The sequence below is a fragment of the Ranitomeya variabilis genome, chromosome 4, assembly GCF_051348905.1.
Source record: "Ranitomeya variabilis isolate aRanVar5 chromosome 4, aRanVar5.hap1, whole genome shotgun sequence".
NCBI lineage: Eukaryota > Metazoa > Chordata > Amphibia > Anura > Dendrobatidae > Ranitomeya > Ranitomeya variabilis.
The window spans coordinates 583,721,657-583,746,976 of NC_135235.1; the positions used below are offsets into that span (position 1 = coordinate 583,721,657).

Sequence of the window (25,320 nt, forward strand, 5' to 3'; positions counted from 1 at the left end):
AGACACTCATATTTAAGTCACATGCTGTCCATTTCTTGTGATCCTCCTTGAGATGGTTCTACTCCTTCATTGGAGTCCAGCTGTGTTTAATTAAACTGATAGGACTTGATTTGGAAAGGCACACACCTGTCTATACAAGACATCACAGCTCACAGTGCATGTCAGACCAACTGAGAATCATGAGGTCAAGGGAACTGGCCAAGGAGCTCAGAGACAGAATTGTGGCAAAGCATCGATCTGGTCAAGGTTACAAAAGAATTTCTGCAGTACTCAAGGTTCGTAAAAGCACAGTGGTCTCGATAATCCTTAAATGGAAGAATTTTGGGACCACCAGAAGAAGTCTTTCTAGACCTGGCCGTCCAGCCAAACTGAGCAATCATGGAAGAAGAGCCTTGGTGAGAGAGGTAAAGAAGAACCCCAAGATCACTGTGGCTGAGCTTCAGAGATGCAGTAGGGAGATGGGAGAAAGTTCCACAAAGTCAACTATCACTGCAGTCCTCCACCAGTCAGGCCTTTATGGCAGAGTGGCCCAACAAAAGCCTCTCCTCAGTGCAAAACATATGAAAGCCTGTGTAAGGGGGTGAAGAGGAAGACAAGCCCAAAAGAGGTTGCTTTCCCTGCTCCTTACCAGGAACCACTTAGTCGGACAGCTGGGTTGTTGGGGGGAGGACTTTCTGCCCTGGACAGAGGAGGCCATGTGACTGCTGGAGGCGGAGAGGAAGAGAGAGGAGTGTGGTCAGAAAAGAGCGGGAAAGCAGAGCACGCGGGACAGAGGGGACAGTGCTCCCCGTGAGGGCACTGAGGCTGAGATACCCACCATAGTGAAGGCTGGATGTGAGGGTGTGGACTCAGAAGCCTCCGTAATCAGAGAAGACTTTTCCCCTGACAGTGCAGAGACAGTGACCCGAGCGTGCAGCCCCGGTGTCCGCAGTGACAAGCCAAGACTCCCTGAGTGTGACAAGTAAACTGCCCAGTGTGTGTGTAGCATCGCTACTGCAGAGAGACTGCCAGCTTAATATACAGAGACTTGTGCAGCAGTGTGGCTGTTCTACTTCCTGCTTCCAGTTTCACTCTGAGAAAAGGCTGCAAAGATTTAACCCCGGAGTCTCCAGTTCCCAAGAGACAGAGCAGAGACTTCAGAATCTTCAAGTGCTGTTGGTGACGGCACCCACGCTGGAAAAAGAACCCTTCAGTCAGGACCTCGCTGGCCTGAGAAGTTACAAGAACACTTGTTAACCATTTCTATTCCGCTTAACTGTTTCATAGCTTCAGTTTGCTTGTTGTGTATTGTTATACTGTTTGCTCTTTCTCTATTTACCCCCTCTGTTTTCTCCCTGCGAGGAGAATCTTACTCCTGTTAATAAATCCCCCTCAACAGTTGGTCTGTCTGTTCCGTGGTGACATACTCTACCCTGCACTCTATTACACTTGGCGTAGTCGGAAGGATGTCACATGGTAGCGCGGAAAGGGCAGACCAAGCAGTTGGGGGAGGCTCCAGGTCTTGCATCTCCCTGGGAGCCAGGTTGGTTAACCTGCCAAAATTCTCGGGGAGCGATGCCATGTTGTGGAGTTGGACGGAGCGCATTCGAGGGATGATGCGGATGCATCCCATGACGCTGGCTTTGCAGGCGGAAATAGCTGTGATGGCCCTAGAGGGGGATGCACGGGACTCTGTTATGCTCAGACCCCCCCCCTCCCCGGCAAGATATACCCTGGACAAAGTATTATGTATGCTTGAGGAGACACATGGGGACCCCACTGACATAAAGGAGCTGCGCATGCGACTGTTTCGCCGGGTACAAAGAGAGAGGGAGACCGTGACGCAGTATATGAATGCCCTGCAAGAGCTTCATACTGCCATCATACGGAAGGATGGTGTAGGTGTGGGGTCAATCGACGTTGTGCTGCAAGACCAACTGGTGACAGGCTTGCGAGATGTGTTGATGAAACAGGCCCTGCGAGAGCGCATGCGAGTAAAGACAGATATGACCTTCTCTGAGGTCGAGAGTGAGGCACACACACGCGAGCAAGAGCAAGGTGTGGTAGTGCCAGTGGGGAAGGTATGGAGCGGGGAGGTAACTGCCCCTCAATGGGTAGAAGACTTGAAGAAGAAGGTTAAGCGGGTCCGTGAGGAAGTGGCTGAACATAAGAAGACCCCTGCTGCAGAGTATAGCCCTCCGGTGCGAGAAACAGAGACCATCCCCTAAAGCGAGACTAGTGCCGCTCGGCGAAGAAGACTGCCTATATGTTACAATTGCGGAGCACCCAGTCAGAATGAAGAGGAGAAGACATGGACCTGGGATTCCCGGTTGAAGATAAGAAGAATATGGGAAGAGATTGAGAGTCTGGGGAAAGCCCTTCCTACCGTTTTGGGGACCAGCGGCATACCCTGAGGTAACGTGCAGAAGCCACCAGAAAGAGATAGAGGAGAGGTGCGTAGCATGAAGAAGGCTTCAGTGGTGGCCCCAGAGTGTAATTCCGTATCCTGGGGTGAAGAGCAACCGCAGATGAGAGATGTCTCCCGCCGTGGTCGACGATCCAGACTAAAGCACCCTCCAGACAGACGCAGAAGTGAGTGCTGGCCGTGCAGAAGGGTGGGACACATGTCCAGAAATTGCCCTACCCGAGAAGAGCGGTGGCAGAGATCCGCTCACCCATCTAAGGGTCCTGCTAACTGGAGGCAACAGCGCCCCTGGAGGGAGTGGTACGGCAGAAAGAGCCCCACCTAGAGCAAGACAGTACCACAATGTCGGATGCCAAGGAGAAGGCAAGAAAGTGCCAAGTGTTCTTGCGATGCTCGTTTTCAAGGTCCTAGTCGATGAGAAGGAGGAACCACTAATGTCATCCCATGAGGAGAAGAGTGTGCTGGCTGTCAGCTCGCAAGATCTTGATTGGACAGAGGAAATGGAACAACTGTGTGAGACAGGGCATGTGGCTGAGAAGCCCTGGGAAGTGATGCCCGCGGAGCCTGGCGCAGACGACGAAGAGGCCGGCCTGCATGGTCTTAATCCATCTGATTCTAGTTTCAACAAGAATGCTCCTGTCAAAGAGAGGGGGAGCTATGGAGAAGAATTACTTGTACTAAGCCCCCAGGCTGAGGAGCCCAGGGAAGAAGTCCCTAACGTTTCCAATAACGACAAGGAAAAGGACGAATCGTCTATGCAGGGCAGTTTCTAGCCCAAAAATGACACAGGGCGAGAGTAGGAAATTTCTCCCCCCCCCCCCCCCCCCCGGCACCGAAAATAATAAACATTATTTTTGTGGGCTTGAGTAATAAATAGAGAGCAGGCTTGTATCTTCCCTTTTTTTAATAAATTATAATTTGCCTTTAACTTATATAGAACTTGGGGAAAAGGGACAAGTATGCTAATTATTAACGGTGAGAACAAAGTTGTAGGTAAATAATATCTATTAATTATTTTGGAAACAGATCCTAAAAATTGTAGGTTGCAGATTTATGAGAAACTGACTCTTCTAGATTTAGCCGCTGCAAAAGCATTAATAGCTTCCGAATAATTCAGCTTTTCTGCCAGTTCATTTTCTAATTCCAGGTCACATTTACTAATCTCTTCTAAAAGGAGATTGGCGAGACTTTCCCCAGATGTATCAGTAGCAGGACGATAGCCAATAAAATGTTCCTTTATTGCTACGTGATCATCATCTATATCAACAAATCTTAAGGTGTATGACAACTGTTCAGTGTGACCTGCATCTTGTGTGCAGTCCAACATTATTGAAAAATACTTAGATCTTTTGGCTTTTTCTAGAATACATTTCTTCACCTGAGAGGCCATCAAGCAGATAATTTCATTTTGAATTAAATTTCCACAGTAATGTGTATGGATTTCCTGGGAAGTAATTCGTTTTAAATGATCTCTCATTACTGGTTCAAATTTTCCAAGAAGCTCTATAAGCCCAAGGAAATGTCCATTATTTGGTGTAAACAATGTATTTGACGATCCTCGAAAAGCTAAATTATTGGTTGCCAGGTATACAGTTACTGCCATAACTCTTTCCAACACTTCTCGCCTGGGTGAGGATGCCACCAGACTGCCAAAGATGAGGTAAGTCAGCTGGGCCCCCTCCCGGGTTTCATGCTGTGGGGCATGCCAAATCAGCATGCCCCAAGGGTGGTTGGGGGGGGGGCAGGTGTGGGGGTCCCCATCCAAAAAAAAAGGCTAGCCCAACCCATCCCATCCCTCAGACCCCCTCACCTGTTCAGTGTGTCAGTGCCCTCTGCCCTCTGAGTCTGAGCGCGCTCAGACTGCTAAATGGGGCTGCTGGGAAGGGAAGGACTAATCCATAGGCAGGGGGTGGGCATTTTTGCTATACTGCTACCACTGTCAGACTAGACTGCAGCCTGTCCTGTCCAGCATTGAAATTGGCAACAGCCAGGCAGCCTAGTCTGACAGTGATAGTGTGTGTGCTTAGCTCTTTGATCACTGTCTCAGGGAGCGCCCGTGCTCAGCCGAGAGCGCGGCGCCCCTGCTATCAGTGTGGGAGTGGCCGAGCTGCCTCATCCTGGCTGTTCATTCTCGCTGTTCATCCAGCGCGGAGCGGAGGTGAGTCATACCTCCCAACTTTTGAAGATGGGAAAGAGGGACAAAGTTTGCGGCGCGCTTTGCGCGCCGCGGCAAATTTTAGGCCACGCCTCTGACCACACCCATTCATAATTAGTCACACCCATATCCACATCCCAACCACACCCATTTAGCACTGCCGATCACACTGTTTCATATACAATAATTATAAACAAAAAAATATGGCCACACAGTGCCCCATACTGTATAATGGCCACACATGATGCTCCATACTGTATAATGAACACACATGACGCTCCATACTGTATAATGGCCACACATGATGCTCCATACTGTATAATGAACACACATGATGCTCCATACTGTATGACCGCACATGATGCTCCATACTGTATAATGACCGCACATGATGCTCCATACTGTATAATGACCCCACATGATGCTCCATACTGTATAATGGCCGCACATGATGCTCCATACTGTATAATGAACACACATGATGCTCCATACTGTATGACCGCAAATGATGCTCCATACTGTATAATGACCGCACATGATGCTCCAGACTGTATAATGACCGCACATGATGCTCCATACTGTATAATGACCCCACATGATGCTCCATACTGTATAATGACCGCACATGATGCTCCATACTGTATAATGACCGCACATGATGCTCCATACTGTATGACCGCAAATGATGCTCCATACTGTATAATGACCGCACATGATGCTCCAGACTGTATAATGACCGCACATGATGCTCCAGACTGTATAATGACCGCACATGATGCTCCAGACTGTATAATGACCGCACATGATGCTCCAGACTGTATAATGACCGCACATGATGCTCCAGACTGTATAATGACCGCACATGATGCTCCAGACTGTATAATGACCGCACATGATGCTCCATACTGTATAATGGCCACACATGATGCTCCATACTGTATAATGGCCGCACATGATGCTCCATACTGTATAATGGCCACACATGATGCTCCATACTGTATAATGACCGCACATGATGCTCCATACTGTATAATGACCGCACATGATGCTCCATACTGTACAATGACCGCACATGATGCTCCATATTGTATAATGACCGCACATGATGCTCCATACTGTATAATGACCGCACATGATGCTCCATACTGTATAATGGCCACACATAATGCTCCATACTGTATAATGACCGCACATGATGCTCCATACTGTATAATGACCGCACATGATGCTCCATATTGTATAATGACCACACATGATGCTCCATACTGTATAATGACATACAGGCACGCAGCTCACACACAGGCACGCAGCTCACACGCACGCAGCTCACAAACACATGCAGCTTTGACACAAATGCATCACACACGCAGCCATCACACACACACGCAGCCATCACACACACACACACGCAGCCATCACACACACACACACGCAGCCATCACACACACACACGCAGCCATCACACACACACACACACGCAGCCATCACACACATGCAGCCATCACACACACACGCAGACATCACACACGCAGCCATCACACACACACGCAGCCATCACACACACACGCAGCCATCACACACACGCAGCCATCACACACACACAGCCATCACACACACACAGCCATCACACACACACAGCCATCACACACACACAGCCATCACACACACACAGCCATCACACACACGCAGCCATCACACACACACAGCCATCACACACACACGCAGCCATCACACACACGCAGCCATCACACACACGCAGCCATCACACACACGCAGCCATCACACACACGCAGCCATCACACACACACACGCAGCCATCACACACACACGCAGCCATCACACACACAGCCATCACACACACACACGCAGCCATCACACACACACACACACGCGCAGCCATCACACATGCAGCCATCACACACACACGCAGCCATCACACACACACACGCAGCCATCACACACACACACGCAGCCATCACACACACACGCAGCCATCACACACACACACGCAGCCATCACACACACACACACGCAGCCATCACACACACACACACGCAGCCATCACACACACACAGCCATCACACACACACACGCAGCCATCACACACACGCAGCCATCACACACACACACACGCAGCCATCACACACACACAGCCATCACACACACACACCCAGCCATCACACACACACACACGCAGCCATCACACACATCACACACACACAATCTCCTCTGTGATGCAGGGGCGGCTGATGTCCATGTGCAGCTCTCTGCTGAAGTCTTCAGTCTCCTGCTCACAGCTCTGCACTATCCCGGCACCTCCCCCGTCTCTCCTTCTCTGCCGGGATAGCAGCTAAGAGCAGAAGCCGGAGCTCCGTGCACACACAGCCAGAGGTAGTGAATCGCTGACCTTTCTTCTTGATTGCTGCAGGCTGTCTCCTTCAGCGTGGCAGCGCCGCACAGGGGGCGGGAGGGGGGGGGGTGTTGCGCGGGCGGTCAGGAGGCAGCTTTTATATATAAAAAAAAAAAAACAGGCTCTCTCTACGTCCCGGAAGTGGGCGGGGCTTCACCGGCGGCCGCAAATTCGGGATTTTAAATGCCCGAAGCGGGACAGCGGGACCCCGGTGCCAAAGCGGGACTGTCCCGCTGAAATCGGGACGGTTGGGAGGTATGGGTGAGTGGCGGCGCCGAGGTGGCCGCAACCATTATGTGCGGTGCGGGGGGGGGGGCGCGGCGACGCGAGGCGATGATCTGACCGCTCAGCTGTCAGATTTGCAGCTGAGTTCGGGCAGGGCGCGCCCGCGCTCAGCACTGAGCGCGGCATCCGCGCCCCTGACAGCCCTTAAACAGCAGCAGCAGCGGGCAGGGGACCACCGGGGCCCGAGGCCTCTCCTGCGCCCCCCGGCCCCACGGCGCCCCGTGTGGCCGCCCTGCCCGCCCTGTTGAAGAAACGGCCCTGCGTCTATGCAAGCATCTGCTAGCGGCAAAACCAAGAAGAAGAAGAAAAAGAAGTGGACAGTGGATGCCGTTGGAAAATTTAATGTGACAACACAAGATTCGTCTGAGGAATTGTCTTCTATGGCTGCTGACGAAGTAGAGGAAGAATATCTCAACCTGACTGATGAACAACTCCTAGACCATTTAGTTTGGCAGTATGTGAAAGAAGAAAGGCAGAAGGAGACGCGAGAATTGCAGGTATCTGACTCCCCTCAAAAGAACAAAGAGAATCATGAAGAGTTCTCACCCGTGGAATGGCGAGCTTCAAGAGAGGGGGAATGTAAGGGGGTGAAGAGGAAGACGAGCTCAAAGGAGTTTGCTTTCCCTGCTCCTTACCTGGAACCACTTAGTCGGACAGCTGGGTTGTTAAGGGGAGGACTTTCTGCCCTGGACAGATGATACCATGTGACTGCTGGAGGCGGAGAGGAAGAGAGAGGAGTGTGGTCAGAAAAGAGCAGAAAGCAGAGCGTGTGGGACAGAGGGGACAGCGCGCGAGAAAGCAGGCTGCAGCGTCGCGCTCCCCACGAGAGAGTGCTCCTTGTGAGGGCACTGAGGCTGTGATACCCACCATAGTGAAGGCTGTATGTGAGGGTGTGGACTCGGAAGCCTCCGTAATCAGAGAAGACTTTTCCCCTGACAGTGCAGAGACAGTGACCCGAGCGCGCAGCCCAGGTGACCGCAGTGACAAGCCAAGACTCCCTGAGTGTGACAAGTAAACTGCCCAGTGTGTGTGTAGCATCGCTACTGCAGAGAGACTGCCAGCTTAATATACAGAGACTTGTGCAGTAGTGTGGCTGTTCTACTTCCTGCTTCCAGTTTCACTCTGAGAAAAGGCTGCAAAGATTTAACCCTGGAGTCTCCAGTTCCCAAGCGACAGAGCAGAGACTTCAGAATCTTCAAGTGCTGTTGGTGACGGCACCCACGCTGGAAAAAAAGACCCTTCAGTCAGGACCTCGCTGGACTGATAAGTTACAAGAACACTCGTTAACTATTTCTATTTTGCTTAACTGTTTCATAGCTTCGGTTTGCTTGTTGTGTATTGTTATACTGTTTGCTCTTTCTCTATTTACCCCCTCTGTTTTTTCCCTGCGAGGAGAATCTTACTCCTGTTAATAAATCCCCCTCAACAGTTGGTCTGTCTGTTCCGTGGTGACATACTCTACCCTGCACTCTATTACACCTGCATAGAGTTTGCTAAAAAACACATGAAGGACTCCCAGACTATGAGAAATAAGATTCTCTGGTCTGATGAGACGAAGATAGACTGTTTTAGTGATAATTCTAAGCGGTATGTGTGGAGAAAACCAGGTACTGCTCATCACCTGCCCAATACAATCCCAACAGTGAAACATGGTGGTGGCAGCATCATCCTATGGGGGTGTTTTTCAGCAGCAGGGACATGACGACTGGTTGTCATTGAAGGAAACATGAATGCGGCAAAGTACAGAGATATCCTGGATGAAAACCTCTTCCAGAGTGCTCTGGACCTCAGACTTGGCTGAAGGTTCACCTTCCAACAAGACAATGACCCTAAGCACACAGCTAGAATAGTGTGAGTGGCTTCAGAACAACTCTGTGACCATTCTTGACTGGCCCAGCCAGAGCCCTGACCTAAACCCAATTGAGAAACTCTGGAGACATCTGAAAATAGCTGTCTACCAATGTTCACCATCCAACCTGACGGAACTGGAAAGGATCTGCAAGGAAGAATGGCAGAGGATCCCCAAATCCAGGTGTGAAAAACTTGTTGCATCATTCCCAAGAAGACTTATGGCTGTAATAGCTCAAAAGGGTGCTTCTACTCAAAACTGAGCAAAGCGTCTGAATACTTACGACCATGTGATATTTCAGTTTTTCTTTTTTAATAAATTTGCAAAAATTACTACATTTCTGTGTTTTTTTACAGTCAAGATGGGGTGCAGAGTGTACATAAATGAGAAAAAATGAACTTTTTTGAATTTACCAAATGGCTGTAATGAAACAAAGAGTGAAAAATTTAAAGGGGTATGAATACTTTCCGTACATACTGTATATCACACATCAGCAAATGACAAACATATTTGGTGTCCCTGTAATTGTATCGACTCTTACAATACAGTGAACAGATGATCGGTAAATGATGGAAAAAATTTGCGGAAATGTTTATTTTTCCTCCATTAAACTGATAAAAATGTAATGCTGAGGCTGTGTTCACATGTAGCGCAAATATTGTGTTTTTTCTCCTGCTTTTCATGTGCATGCTTTCTGCAGGTGTCCACATCAAAACTGCATGGTACCTTCCCAACCTGACCAAATAATATCAAGCAGCTGAACTGGCACAATTAACACTGTATCAGCCTCCTCTGAACCACCTCTTTGGCCCTCCATAGAGACCCCAGAGTGCCACCCACTGTCTCTTGACTCTCTCGATTATGGCTCCTCCCAACCCAAAGCAAACACATTTCACACCCCATAATATCTCACTTACTCAAAATCTGGGACACATTAAAATACTGCTTGGCCCTTATCTCTTCCATTCTACCACTAGCCGCCTTGTGAGGTAACATTAAATTTCCCCAGATTCTGAGTCCATATTGTCTTTCTGCTCAAGGATCACAGTTGATATCACCAGATTTTATCACCTATTCAATGTAGATGGCCTTATCCTGTTTCCAGTTCTCCAAGAAAGATACAACCTTCCTGCTGGAGAGAAATTCCAATACCTATAGTGAAAACACTTTATAACGTTGAACTCTGCCCCACCTTACTCATTTACACCATTTGAACAAAGATGTTGTCAAAATTATCATGCCCCAGGTACCATCTCACTTCTTTACTCTCATTTAAAGCACCACTCCAGCAGGTTTTTGCCCCAGCTCATCCACCTGCATCTTCATCATTTTTCGGCATCGGTCCGGTCCCAGTGTGCCATGCGGAAGTCAGAAGCTACATCACAAGCTCTCAATGCAAGTCTATGAGAGCCAGAATGAGGTCCTCATAGACTTGTATTGAAAAGTGACCACCGACGCGCTCCAGCAAACACCGGAGCAGCTGGAAGATCACAAACTGTAGGAAACGGACTGGAGCAGTGGCAAAAACAGAAAAAAACGCAGGAAGGTGAGTATCAGACAGAGGACAGGGGACTTGGATTGTAAGCACCACTCCAGCGGTGAAATAAAAAAAAACAACCTCTGGATTGGTGCTTTAAACTATGTCATACATACATAGGCGCAACCGAACTTACTCCTCTAGTTGGGAATCAGACATTGGCGCAATCCTCCACTATGAGTGATATACTTAAGAAAGATCCCTGGAAAGCCTTGCTCAACAAATGGATTCATAACATCCCCAAACCCTTATTTGTTTCATATTCCTAGCGACTAAACAAACTATAGTCTCAGCTTGGAAGAAAAACGAGACTAGATTTTTCTGAAGGCCAAAAGACATTGGTGTATGAGTCATGAAAAATACTTACAGATAAGGTACAAAAATTCGAGAAAATTTGGTCACCTTGGTCGGCATACACTAACCACACCCCATCACCTCACCACCACTGTAGCTAAAGGCTTCCACTGATTCCTAATCCCCTTGAGATACTCTCATCCATAACCTCCCCCCCATCTCCGGCGATTATCTCACCCCGAGTCATTTTCCCCAGTTGTTCTCTTTTTTTATTGTTTGTATTACTACAACCTCTTGTATACTTGATATATTTCTTCTTAAATCTTCAATAAAAACTTTGCTTTAAAACCCCCCACAAACCCTGCACAGTTCATCGGTGTCCTTAAATGCCCAGTGGGCTCAGACAGTTAAGCTGTGTTCACACGTAGCGAATATGCTGTGGACTTTTTTTTTTTTTTATTTACAGAAAATCTACTGCATTTAAGTTTAGAAGCAAATCGGATGCGATTTAATGAAAACTTTGCCAACTGTGCATCTAAAGATGCTGATAAGCAGCAACCTTACGGTGCTTTTTTTTTCACTATAGACTTCTATGGGGAACCTGGAAAAAAACAAATTTTTAAGTGCAGAATCAAAGCTTTTCTGTACTACAAAAAATGCATTTAAAATGCTGCTTCAAATCTGCATAAAAAAGCATCAAATCCGAGGGAAAAGGTATAAAATGTAGCAGAAATGCAATAACCAGTGAAGATTGTTATGGCATAGCTTGAGGACACCTGCATTTGCGCTTTGTGTGAACATGGCCTTAGGGACGTATTTGGCAAAATGACACTAAAAAAAAACTACTGCTCATTTCATATAGTGAACTTATGTAAAATGAGACGTTTCTTGCTGCTACAACTATGAGTGAATGAAGAAAAAATAAATCTGTAGGCCTCAGCTGTGCCAGATATAGCGGACAGTCCTGGATTTGGGTCTGCACCCTGCGGTCCTTGGCATCTGTTGAATGTCCCTCACTGTCACGGCCATCTGACATCTCTTCTAGGGTAGAAAAAAAATGGTAAATGGATGTAGCTAAGGGGTACGACCAGTAATTTTGAGCGGGCTGCTACGCACATCTTCTCCCTCTTTTGCTTTTGTAAAAGTTGGGAGGTATGCTGGTAACGTTCTGATATTGGATCTTTATTAACAAGATAATAAATGCAAGAAATAAAAAGGAAGATAAAAAGTCTGAGGCAAGAAAAATATAAATGTATGCAGCAACGTAGTCTTGGGTAGTTTACATTACTGCTTCATCCCACTGCCAGGGTTCTGATACAGACAGAGTAAATAGACGTTACAGCGCCACCTTGTGGCCTCCTCAGTTTATGATGTCTCAGCAGTCTATGGGCTCATGCCTTGCACAGGACCAAATGATAACGCCATATAAAGTAGTAATATAGTGGCCATATTGCACCTCCTTATGGCTTCTGATATCATATAGTACTTGATTTTACCACTAGATGGCAGTATTGCTGACTAGGAGTATGGGATTATGAATGACTGAAGTCCAGTCTACCTTCCAATTATCTAGCAACACATTAAAGGGACACTCTAGCCAAAACGTACACACTGTCTAATACCCAGTGTATGGTCTGTGGGGGTCAGTGCATGACACAGGTTTTGCATTTAATCTTCTTTGCATATATGCCTGTGTCATTCCCCACCACTTGTACTAAGTATAACCTATGGATTATTTGCCTGCATGGTACCTTTAAACTTTTGGTGTGGCTGATATAAAGATAGTGCTACTATAGCCTTTTATATAGAGTTTCTGTAAATCCTTTACATTTGTTTTTTTAAACTGATAGAAATCTGTCAGAGCTCCATAAACTTTTTGCTTCCCCCTCCCGTCTGTCAGTGTTATGGATAGCAGCAGGAGGAAGGGGGTTGTACACAGGCCTCCACAGTGTGCACAGGAGAGAAAGCATGTACAGTCCCAGGGAAGGCAGAGAAAACAGACTACAGATCAGTAAGAAAACACAGGAAGAGCAAATAAGTGCAGGATAGAAGCTGTGCTGATATGTCAGCTAATGAAAACAGCTGCACCCTGGATGAGCACACATTCACATTCAGCCTGTATTACTGGGAGGGACACTCACACAGGAGAAAGTTATGAAACTCGGATTTAAACTGCAAAAATAAAAATCATCGAAGGAATGAAGATTGCAGATTGAAACTTAGTGATTATCCTTAGTTGAAAACAATGCACTAACATATATATATATACAGTATATATATATATACTTGTCTATGTATGCCCCTTTTTTCACATGTAAAGCGCCATGGGATAAATGGCGCTATGAAAGTTAATAATAATATTTATATATATGTAATGTTCTACTTAGTACATTTTAAACATCTTATTATACTGCAATTATGATGTTACAGCTATTGTATAATATAATTACGTATCCATATCCATGGTTGATACAATGTCCACATATGTAGATTTGTTTCGCTCCATATTTCCCTTTATATATTTAACCATGTGTTTTTTTCATCTTAATTTTGCGTTCCATAATATACGATTAGGTGTGTATGTATTTTATATATATATCCTGGATATTTTTCTTATATTTTTCCCCTTTGCTTGATTTGTTAAGTGGATAATTCCACACTAACGGACGATAGTACCTACAAGCGCCAATGTTTGATTATTGTAGTTATGGTACAATTGACCACTTATTATTATCTATGGTGGCTATTTATATGACTATTTGTTCTTGTACTTTACCATGATGGCTGCGATGTACAGCCTCCTGTACCAAGATGGCGCTTGAGCCTGTGGTGTGCGCATGTGTGGTTCCACACTTCCGGTTTCGGATATTGAGGGCGGACATGCCGTAACTGGATGTTTGCATGTTATAGCCCTCTTTAACATCTTGTCGCTATACCTGATATGCGTATGAGCGTGCACGTCACTTCCGGCCGCGGGCGCTACAGGGCTGGTGACCCTGGATCACATGGGCCCATGTGCTTCCGGTATCGCCGCACTGTGCGCCGGCGTCCGACATTGATGACACCATAGGAAGTGGCCCCTTTACAAATTGTGAGCATCTGGGGGGTATATATTGAATCCGACAGTACAAGTTGACACCCCTTGAGAAAGGCATCCGCGCCGAAACGCGCGTTGGGGTGGGCGCGATAGGGTGTGCGCAGTGACCATTACCTACATCTACGGGTATGTACCATCCTAATATCTATACTTTATGGCGATCTATGTCACTTGACTGTTATATGTGCTGATAAAAATGGGTGGTATATTATGCCGCATATTGGATATTCTGCTGCATACCTATCTGTGCCCCTTCTAGATGTGTTGAGGCTATCATGGGGAATTCATCCTCTGCTGTTTGTTCACCTATATTTCTAAATAAAGCTTTTGACATTTTTGTATATAATTGGACTTTTTGACTGTTTTTTTTTTTTTTTTTTTTCTGTTGGTTTCTTTGATATATATATATATATATACAAAAAGCTTGCACTCTTCCCATTGACCTGCAGGTGGCCATAATCAGCTCTACTTGCCCATAAATTGTAGGCTAAACCCAGGAGCAGACATGTGTCCAAAATTGTAGGTTGACAGTCCAAGAGAAGGCATGTACAGCAGAGCAGGGACCCATCAGAGGGAGGTCACCTTGCCGTGGTTGATCGGCATACATGAATTGGCCAAAGCTAAGAATCTTCATTTCCGTAAGTTTTTTTAAAAAAAATTTGGAAACATTTTTTTTTTGAGTTACAAAATCTAGATTATGTTTTTAATGTTTTTCTGTGTTTTCACACGGCCTAACCTTATACATAGTGCCGCCGTGCTCTCCTTTTTCTGTATATAGTAAAAAAAGGAACAGCACAATAATTTCAAGCGGGTGCCAGGCCTCCAGGCAAACAGTCCGATACTGGCCAAGTTAAACAGAAGAAAAAAAAATGAAGGCAGCGCTCCAATTGTTTCAGGTGAAAAAAGGTGAAAAACTTTATTCTTCCCCACTCATCCTGGGCAACGTTTCGACTCCTCCTGGCTTGACAGAGGCTCAGGAGGAGCCAAAACGTTGCCCAGGATGAGTGGGGCAGAATAGTTTTTCACCTTTTTTCACCTGAAACAATTGGAGTGCTGCCTTCATTATATATATATATATATATATATATATATATATATATATATATATATATATATGTATATATATATATATATATATATATATATATATATATATATATATATATATATATATAATTTCCGCTTTACTGAAATTGGCTTAATACAATGTCCGACAGAATATGGAGCAGTTTCCATAAGAATACAACATTGAAAACCTCTGCATGTGTCCAGAAGTCTACAGAGCTGCAATATAACCCTACAGGCCACTAGATTACTATTTTGCATGTAGTTGTCCTTTGGTCCTGTGCACAAGCCCATACACAGCTGAATCAGCATAAACTGTCCCCGGCCACAAGGTGGCGCCGTGGCTTCTATTTTCTGCTGTCTGAAGCCTGGCAGTGGGATGAAGCAGTAATGTAAAATGCACAAGACTACATTGATCCGGCTGATGAGTGTAAATCCATACAGTTTCTTGCAAAAATCCTGTTTTTTACAGAATTCAAAGCACGGTTGATGGACGGACTAAGAAATGGCTCCAGCAACACCTGTGGCCTAGCAATTAATATTCCAGGCATTTTTATCAGAGACCGGGATTGTTGATTGATTTCCAATTTCTGCGCTGTGAGATCTTGCACTGGAGATTTTTCCCTGAGCAAAGTCAAGCAGATTTTTCACCATAGGGGAGCAATAAATGGGGTTTTATAGATGTTGCAACCCAGAAACCTGTAGTTGTCAATTATCTGTTGTTTTCCGTAGGTTATTAGGAGAAAACAATAATCTTATGGGGACTGTAATCAGCGATCAGGATCTATAAATTACACATCGTTCGAACATACAGAATATGTATGTATGTATATACAGATATACAGTGCCTTGCGAAAGTATTCGACCCCCTGGAACTTTTCAACCTTTTCCCACATATCATGCTTCATACATAAAGATACCAAATGTAAATTTTTGGTGATGAATCAACAAGTGGAACACAGTTGTGATGTTGAACGAAATTTATTGCTTGTTTTAAATTTTTGTGGAAATTCAAAAACTGAAAAGTGGGGCGTACAATATTATTCAGCCCCTTTAACTTAATACTTTGTTGCGCCACCTTTTGCTGCGATTACAGCTGCAAGTCGCTTGGGGTATGTCTCTATCAGTTTTGTACATCGAGAGACTGAAATTCTTGTCCATTCTTCCTTGGCAAACAGCTCGAGCTCAGTGGGTTTGATGGAGATCGTTTGTGAACAGCAGTTTTCTGCTCTTTCCACAGATTCTCGATTGGATTGAGGTCTGGACTTTGACTTGGCCATTCTAACAGCTGGATACGTTTATTTGTGAACCATTCCATTGTAGATTTTGCTTTATGTTTGGGATCATTGTCTTGTTGGAAGACAAATCTCCGTCCCAGTCTCAGGTCTTTTGCTCCAACAGGTTTTCTTCAAGAATGGTCCTGCATTTGGCTCCATCCATCTTCTCATCAATTTTAACCTTCTTCCCTGTCCCTGCTGAAGAAAAGCAGGCCCAAACCATGATGCTGCCACCACCATGTTTGACAGTGGGGATGGTGTGCTCAGGGTGATGAGCTTTGCTGCCTTTACGCCAAACATATTGTTTAGCATTGTTGCCAAAAAGTTTGATTTTGGTTTCATCTGACCAGAGCACATTCTTCCACATGTTTGGTGTGTCTCCCAGGTGACTTGTTGCAAACTTTAAATGACTCTTTTTATGAATATCTTTGAGAAATGGCTTTCTTATTGCCACTCTTCCATAAAGGCCAGATGTGTGCAGTGTACGACTGATTGTTGTCCTATAGACAGACTGTCCCACCTCAGCTGTAGATCTCTGCAGTTCATCCAGAGTGATCATGGGCCTCTTGGCTGCATCTCTGAGCAGTCTTCTCCTTGTTTGAGATGAAAGTTTAGAGGGACGGCCGGGTCTTGGTAGATTTGCAGTAGTAAAATACTCCTTCCATTTCAATATGATCGCTTGCACAGTGCTCCTTGGGATGTTTAAAGTTTTGAAAATTATTTTGGATCCAAATCCGGCTTTAAACTTCTCCACAACAGTATCACGGACCTGCCTGTTGTGTTCCTTGGTCTTCATGATGCTCTCTGTGCTTCAAACAGAACCCTTAGACTATCACAGAGCAGGTGCATTTATACGGAGACTTGATTACACACAGATGGATTATATTTATCATCATTAGGCATTTAGGATAACATTGGATCATTCAGAGATCCACAATGAACTTCTGGAGTGAGTTTGCTGCACTGAAAGTAAAGGGGCTGAATAATATTGCACGCCCCACTTTTCAGTTTTTGAATTTCCACAAAAATTTAAAATAACCAATAAATTTCGTTCAACTTCACAATTGTGTTCCACTTGTTGTTGATTCTTCACCAAAAATTTACATTTTGTATCTTTATGTTTTAAGCATGATATGTGGGAACAGTTGAAAAGTTCCAGGGGGCCGAATACTTTTGCAAGGTACTGTATATATATATATATATATATATATATATATATATATATATATATATACATATACACTCACCGGCCACTTTATTAGGTACACCATGCTAGTAACGGGTTGGACCCCTTTTGCCTTCAGAACTGCCTCAATTCTTCGTGGCATAGATTCAACAAGGTGCTGGAAGCATTCCTCAGAGATTTTGGTCCATATTGACATGATGGCATCACACAGTTGCCGCAGATTTGTCGGCTGCACATCCCAAAGATGCTCCATACAAGGCAGGATGGATCCATGCTTTCATGTTGTTTACGCCAAATTCTGACCCTACCATCCGAATGTCGCAGCAGAAATCGAGACTCATCAGACCAAGCAACGTTTTTCCAATCTTCTACTGTCCAATTTCGATGAGCTTGTACAAATTGTAGCCTCAGTTTCCTGTTCTTAGCTGAAAGGAGTGGTACCCGGTGTGGTCTTCTGCTGCTGTAGCCCATCTGCCTCAAAGTTCGACGCACTGTGCGTTCAGAGATGCTCTTAGGCCTACCTTGGTTGTAACGGGTGGCGATTTGAGTCACTGTTGCCTTTCTATCAGCTCGAACCAGTCTGCCCATTCTCCTCTGACCTCTGGCATCAACAAGGCATTTCCGCCCACAGAACTGCCGCTCACTGGATTTTTTTTCTTTTTCGGACCATTCTCTGTAAACCCTAGAGATGGTTGTGCGTGAAAATCCCAGTAGATCAGCAGTTTCTGAAATACTCAGACCAGCCCTTCTGGCACCAACAACCATGCCACGTTCAAAGGCACTCAAATCACCTTTCTTCCCCATACTGATGCTCGGTTTGAACTGCAGGAGATTGTCTTGACCATGTCTACATGCCTAAATGCACTGAGTTGCCGCCATGTGATTGGCTGATTAGAAATTAAGTGTTAACAAGAAGTTGGACAGGTGTACCTAATAAAGTGGCCAGTGAGTGTATATATATCTCACATCATTTGAACATGCAGCCTGACCAAAGAACTGAGGCGGGCTACCAGGGTTGCTGAGCGGAGGTGGAAAAGATCCCACTCCAACGAGCACTTCATCACATTACAACAGTCCCTCACTATTTTCATGGCCTCACTCGCTGCAGCAAAACAAACCTACTTCTCATCTCTCATATCCTTCCTGTCTCACAACCATAAACCATATCTCCCAACTTTTAAAGAAGGCAAAGAGGGATAAAGGTAGTGCGCCGTGGCAAATTTTAGGCCACGCCCCAACCACATCCATTTCACAACTAGTCACATCCATATCCACTCCCCAACCACACCCATTTAGCACTGCTGATCACACTGTTTCATAAACAACAATTATAAACAGAAAAAAATATGGCCACACAGTGCTCCATACTGTATAATGGCCACACATGATGCTCCATACTGTGTAATGGCCACACAGTGCGCCATACTGTATAATGGCTACACAGTGCTCCATATTGTATAATGGCCACACAGTGCTCCAAACTGTATGGCCCCACATGATGCTCAATACTGTATAATGGCCACACAGGATGCTTAATACTGTATAATGACCACACAGTGCTCCATACTGTATAATGTGTTGTGAATTCCGTTCTTGGGCTCCATCCTGTGGTCATGAATGGTATTTTTGGGAGTTCTGCTCTTGGGCTCCCTCTGGTGGTTTCAAGTGGAACTTAGCAGCTGCTTTCACTAATCGGTGCCCTGGCCTTGTTATTTAACTGGGCTTTAGGCTGTAGTGGATGCCAGCTGTCAATGTTCTCCTGTGGATTCAGTCCTTTTCTGGAAGTTCTCTGTTGGCCAGTCCATTTCAGCTCAAGATAAGTTCTGCTAGTTTTTGGGTGTTTCCCTGCTTATGACCTTCTGTTCAGTTTATGTTATGTCTCTTTTGTCCAGCTTGTCATTATGAAATATTCCGGCTAGTTGGAAGCTCTGGGGTTGCAGATTTGCCCCTCCACACCGTGAGTCGGTGTGGGGGTTATTTTTGTAAACTCTGCGTGGACATTTAGTTTTTATACTGACCGCACAGTAGACTTTTCTATCTCTGTCTATTTAGATAGTATTGGCCTCCTTTGCTAAAATTCTAGTTTCATTTCTGAGTTTGTCATTTCCCTCTCCACTCACCATCAATATATGTGGGGGCTATCTTTCCTTTGGGGGTTTCTCTGAGGCGAGATAGTTTTCCGTTTCCATCTTCAGGGGTAGCTAGTTCTTAGGCTGTGAAGAGGCGTCTAGGCAGAGATAGGAACGCTCCACGGCTATTTTTAGTGTTGGTGTTAGGAGTAGGGATTGCGGTCAGTAAAGCTACCACCTCCTCAGAGCTAGTTCATTATTTGTTTTTCCCACCAGGTCATTTCAGTGCTGCTCCGTAATCACTAGGTCATATCAGTGATTTCTGTCTGTGGAGCTGCCACCTCCTCTGAGCTTGTTCATGATTGGTTTTACCCACCAGGTCATCTCAGTACCGCTCCGTAACCACCAGGTCATAACAATAATGGCTACACATGATGCTCCATACTGTATAATGGCCACACAGTGCTCTGTTGTGAATTCTGTTCTCGAACTCCCTCCGGTGGTTATGAATGGTACTTCGGTGAGTTCTGTCCATGGACTCCTTCTGGTGGCTGTGAGTGGAGCTGCTGGCTCTGAGGTTCTTTTCTCAGCTGACCTCGTTTAGTTCTAGGCTGCTGCTCTATTTAACTCCACTTAGATCGTTACTTGATGCCAGCTGTCAATGTCCTAGTACTGGTTCAGTTCTCTCTTGGATCTTTCAGATGACCTGTCTACTCCAGCAAAAGCTAAGTCCCTGCTAGCTTATTTGTTTACCACTGTTTTTCTTGTCCAGCTTGCTATCATGATTTTGCCCGGCTAGCTGGAAGCTCTGGGATGCAGAGTGGCACCTCCACGCCGTGAGTCGGTGCGGGGGTCTCTTTTGCACACTCTGCGTGGTTTTTTGGTAGTTTTTTATGCTGACCGCAAAGATACCTTTTCTATCCTCAGTCTGTTTAGTTAAGTCTGGCCTCCTTTGCTGAAACCTATTTCATTCCTGTGTTTGTGACTTCCATCTTAACTCACAGTCAATATTTGTGGGGGGCTGCTTATTTCTTTGGGGAATTTCTCTGAGGCAAGTTAGGCTTTATTTTCTATCTTAAGGGGTAGTTAGCTCTTAGGCTGTGAAGAGGCGTCTAGGCAGAGTCAGGTACGCTCCATGGCTATTTCTAGTTGTTTGTGATAGGATTAGGGGTTGCGGTCAGCAGAGCTCCCACTTCCCAGAGCTTGTCCTGTATTACTAGTTTGCTCATCTAACCACCAGGTCATCATAACAGTGCTCCATATTGTATAATGGCCCCACATGATACTCAATACTTTATAATGGTCCCGAAGTGCTCCATACTGTATAATGGCCCCACATAATGTTCAACACTGTATAATGGCCACGCAGGTGCTCCATACTGTATAATGGCCACACATGATGCTCTATACTGTTTAATGGCCACACAGTGCTCCATACTGCATAATGGCCACACATGATGCTCAATACTGTATAATGGCCACACAGTGCTGCATACTGTATAATGGCCCCACATGATGCTCAATACTGTATAATGGCCACACATGATGCTCCATACTGTATAATGGCCACACATGATGCTCCATACTGTATAATGGCCACACAGTGCTCCATATTGTATAATGGCCCCACATGATGCTCAATACTGTATAATCACCACACAGGGCTCCCAACTGTATAATGGCCACACATGATGCTCCATACTATATAATGGCCATACATGATGCTCAATATTGTATAATGGCCACACAGTGCTCCATACTGTATAATGGCCCCACATGATGCTCAATACTGTATAATGGCCACACAGTGATCCATACTGTATAATGGCCACACATGATGCTCAATACTGTATAATGGTCACACAGTGCTCCATACTGTATAATGACCCCACATGATGCTCCGTACAGTATAATGGCCACACATGATGCTCCGTACTGTATAATGGCCATACAGTGCTCCATACTGTATAATGGCCACACATGATGCTCCATACTGTATAATGACCACAGAGTGCTCCATACTGTATAATGGCCCCACATGATGCTCCATACTGTATAATGGCCCCACATGATGCTCCATATTGTATAATGGCCACACATCCTCAATACTGTATAATGGCCACACACGTACCTCAGAATGTCCTCTCTCCCTCTCTGAACCACCGCCCCGAAAGAAGATCCGGAGGGGTGTGGCCTAATACAAGGGGCGTGTCTGCTGATTCTCCTGCTGGCTATGCGAGAGAAGTGGAGTCCCGTGCAGGACTGTGGGGCACAGCTTCAAAATCGGGACAGTCCCGCAGTATGAGGGACGGTTGGGAGCTATGCCTAAACAGTTATTCAACACTTTCAATTCTCTCCTCCGTCCTCCAGCAACAACTCCCCCATTTTTAAAGCAGAATATTGATAACATCAGAGACAGTTTTGGTCAAAAACCCCCAGAACCCTTCCTCGTAACTGCTCAACCCTCCTCCTCCAAAACCAACTTCTCCACCATTACAGAAGATCGACTCTCCACACTAATCTCTAGATCACATCTAACCCCCTGTGCAATTGACCAGATCCCATCCCACTTCATCCCAAACCTCACCACAGTCTTCATCCCAACCCTAACCCATCTCTTCAAACTATCACTAACAACTGGTGTTTTCCCCTCAAGCTTTAAACATGCCTCAATTACACCTATCCTCAAAAAGCCCTCTGTTGACTCATCCTCTGCATCTAGCAATCGCCCCATAACACTTCTCCCCTATGCCTCAAAACTACGGGAATAACACGTTCATCTTGAACTATCCCCCCACCTCTCTTCCTGCTCCCTCTTCGACTGCTTTCAATCTGGCTTCCGGCCGCATCACTCCATTGAAACTGCCCTAACTAAAGTCACCAATGACATATTTACTGCCAAAGCCAAGCGATACTACTCTGTCCTCCTCCTCCTAGACCTGTCCTCTGCCTTTGACACAGTGGACCATTCCCTACTATTACAGACCCTCTCATCTCTTGGCATCACAGACTTGGCCCTATCTTGAATTTTGTCGTACCTAACAGACCGGACATTCAGCGTCTCCCACTCGCACACCACCTCCTCACCTCACCCCCTATCTGTCGGAGTCCCGCAAGGTTCAGTCCTAGGGCCCCTGCTCTTCTCCATCTATACCTTTGGCCTCGGACAGCTCATAGAGTCCCATGGCTTTCACTATCATCTCTATGCCAACTACACACAGATCTACATCTCTGGACCAGATATCACCACCCTACTAAGCAGAATCCCTCAATGTCTGTCCGCTATTTCATCCTTCTTCTCTGCTAGATTTCTAAAACTTAATATGGACAAAACAGAACTCCTCATCTTTCCCCCATCTCACTCGACTCCCCCAACAGACCTATCCATTAAAGTAAATGGCTGCCCACTCTCCCCAGTCCCACAAGCTCGCTGCCTCGGGGTAATCCTTGACACTGATCTCTCCTTCAAACCACATATCCAAGCCCTTTCCACTTCCTGCCGACTCCAACTCAAAAATATTTCCCGGATCTGTACATTCCTAAAACAAGAATCTGCAAAAACCCTAGTCCATGCCCTCATCATCTCCCGACTTGACTACTGCAACCTCCTGCTCTGTGGCCTCCCCTCGAACACTCTCGCACCCCTCCAATCTATTCTAAACTCTGCTGCCCGACTAATCCACCTGTCCCCTTGCTATTCCCCAGCCTCTCCCCTCTGTCAATCCCTGCACTGGCTCCCCATTACCCAATGACTCCTGTTCAAAACCCTAACTATGACATACAAAGCCATCCGCAATCTGTCTCCTCCATACATCTGTGACCTTGTCTCCCGGTCCTTACCTACACGCAACCTCCGATCCTCACAAGATCTCTTTCTATACTCCCCTCTTATCTCCTCTTCCCACAATCGCATACAAGATTTCTCCCGTGCATCCCCCCCTCCTCTGGAACGCTCTACCCCAACATATCAAACTCTCGCCTACCATAGGAACCTTCAAAAAGAACCTGAAGATGCACCTCTTCCGACAAGCCTACAACCTGCAGTAACCACCGATCGACCAAACCAACCAGCTCTACCCTCACCCATTATATCCTCACCCATCCCTTGTAGATTGAGAGCCCTCGTGGGCAGGGTCCTCTCTCCTACTGTACCAGTCATGACTTGTATTGATTCAGATTATTGTACTTGTCTTTTATTATGTATAATCCTCCTCACATGTTTAGCGCCATGGAATAAATTGCGCTATAATAACAAATAATAATACAGAATATGTGTATATATATATATATATATATATATATATATATATATATATATATATATATATATATATATATATATATATATACAGTGGGGCAAAAAAGTATTTAGTCAGTCAGCAATAGTGCAAGTTCCACCACTTAAAAAGATGAGAGGCGTCTGTAATTTACATCATAGGTAGACCTCAACTATGGGAGACAAACTGAGAAAAAAAAATCCAGAAAATCACATTGTCTGTTTTTTTAACATTTTATTTGCATATTATGGTGGAAAATAAGTATTTGGTCAGAACCAAAATTTCATCTCAATACTTTGTAATATATCCTTTGTTGGCAAAGACAGAGGTCAAACGTTTTCTGTAAGTCTTCACAAGGTTGCCACACACTGTTGTTGGTATGTTGGCCCATTCCTCCATGCAGATCTCCTCTAGAGCAGTGATGTTTTTGGCTTTTCGCTTGGCAACACGGACTTTCAACTCCCTCCAAAGGTTTTCTATAGGGTTGAGATCTGGAGACTGGCTAGGCCACTCCAGGACCTTGAAATGCTTCTTACGCAGCCACTCCTTCGTTGCCCTGGCGGTGTGCTTTGGATCATTGTCATGTTGAAAGACCCAGCCACGTTTCATCTTCAATGCCCTTGCTGAAGGAAGGAGGTTTGCACTCAAAATCTCACGATACATGGCCCCATTCATTCTTTCATGTACCCAGATCAGTCGTCCTGGCCCCTTTGCAGAGAAACAGCCCCAAAGCATGATGTTTCCACCACCATGCTTTACAGTAGGTATGGTGTTTGATGGATGCAACTCAGTATTCTTTTTCCTCCAAACACGACAAGTTGTGTTTCTACCAAACAGTTCCAGTTTGGTTTCATCAGACCATAGGACATTCTCCCAAAACTCCTCCCTCTGGATCATCCAAATGCTCTCTAGCAAACTTCAGACGGGCCCGGACATGTACTGGCTTAAGCAGTGGGACACGTCTGGCATTGCAGGATCTGAGTCCATGGTGGCGTAGTGTGTTACCAGGGCCGGACTGGCCATAGGGCACTTCTGGCAAATGCCAGAAGGGCCGGTGCCAGTGGTGGGCCGCTCAAACCGCCGCCCCCGCCGTCGCATTCAACTATACCGGCGTATAGACGCCGGTACAGTTGAATGCAATGATGGAGGAGAGAGCGTCTACAGACGCTCCTCTCCCATCATTCCCCGCTCTGCCTCTGACACTGCGGGTGCGCGATGATGTCATATCATCGCGCACCTGCTGTGTCCCGGGCAGACTGCAGCTGCTGAGACAGGAGCAGGAACCAGGAAGCAACGCTGGGCACGAGGAGAGGTGAGGAGAGTTTTTTTTTTTTCTGGACTGTGGGGCCATTCTTGGAGGAGGTGAGGGGAGGAAGAGAAGAGATGTGGGCTGTATATAGTTCTCTGTGGGCTGT

General features: G+C 45.8%; 1 protein-coding gene across 2 annotated transcripts in view; it reads left to right on the forward strand.

Annotated features, from left to right (window-relative positions):
• Positions 1–25,320, forward strand: part of SLC52A3 (solute carrier family 52 member 3) — a 75,360-nt gene that overhangs the window by 41,296 nt on the left and 8,744 nt on the right. The window lies entirely within an intron of this gene.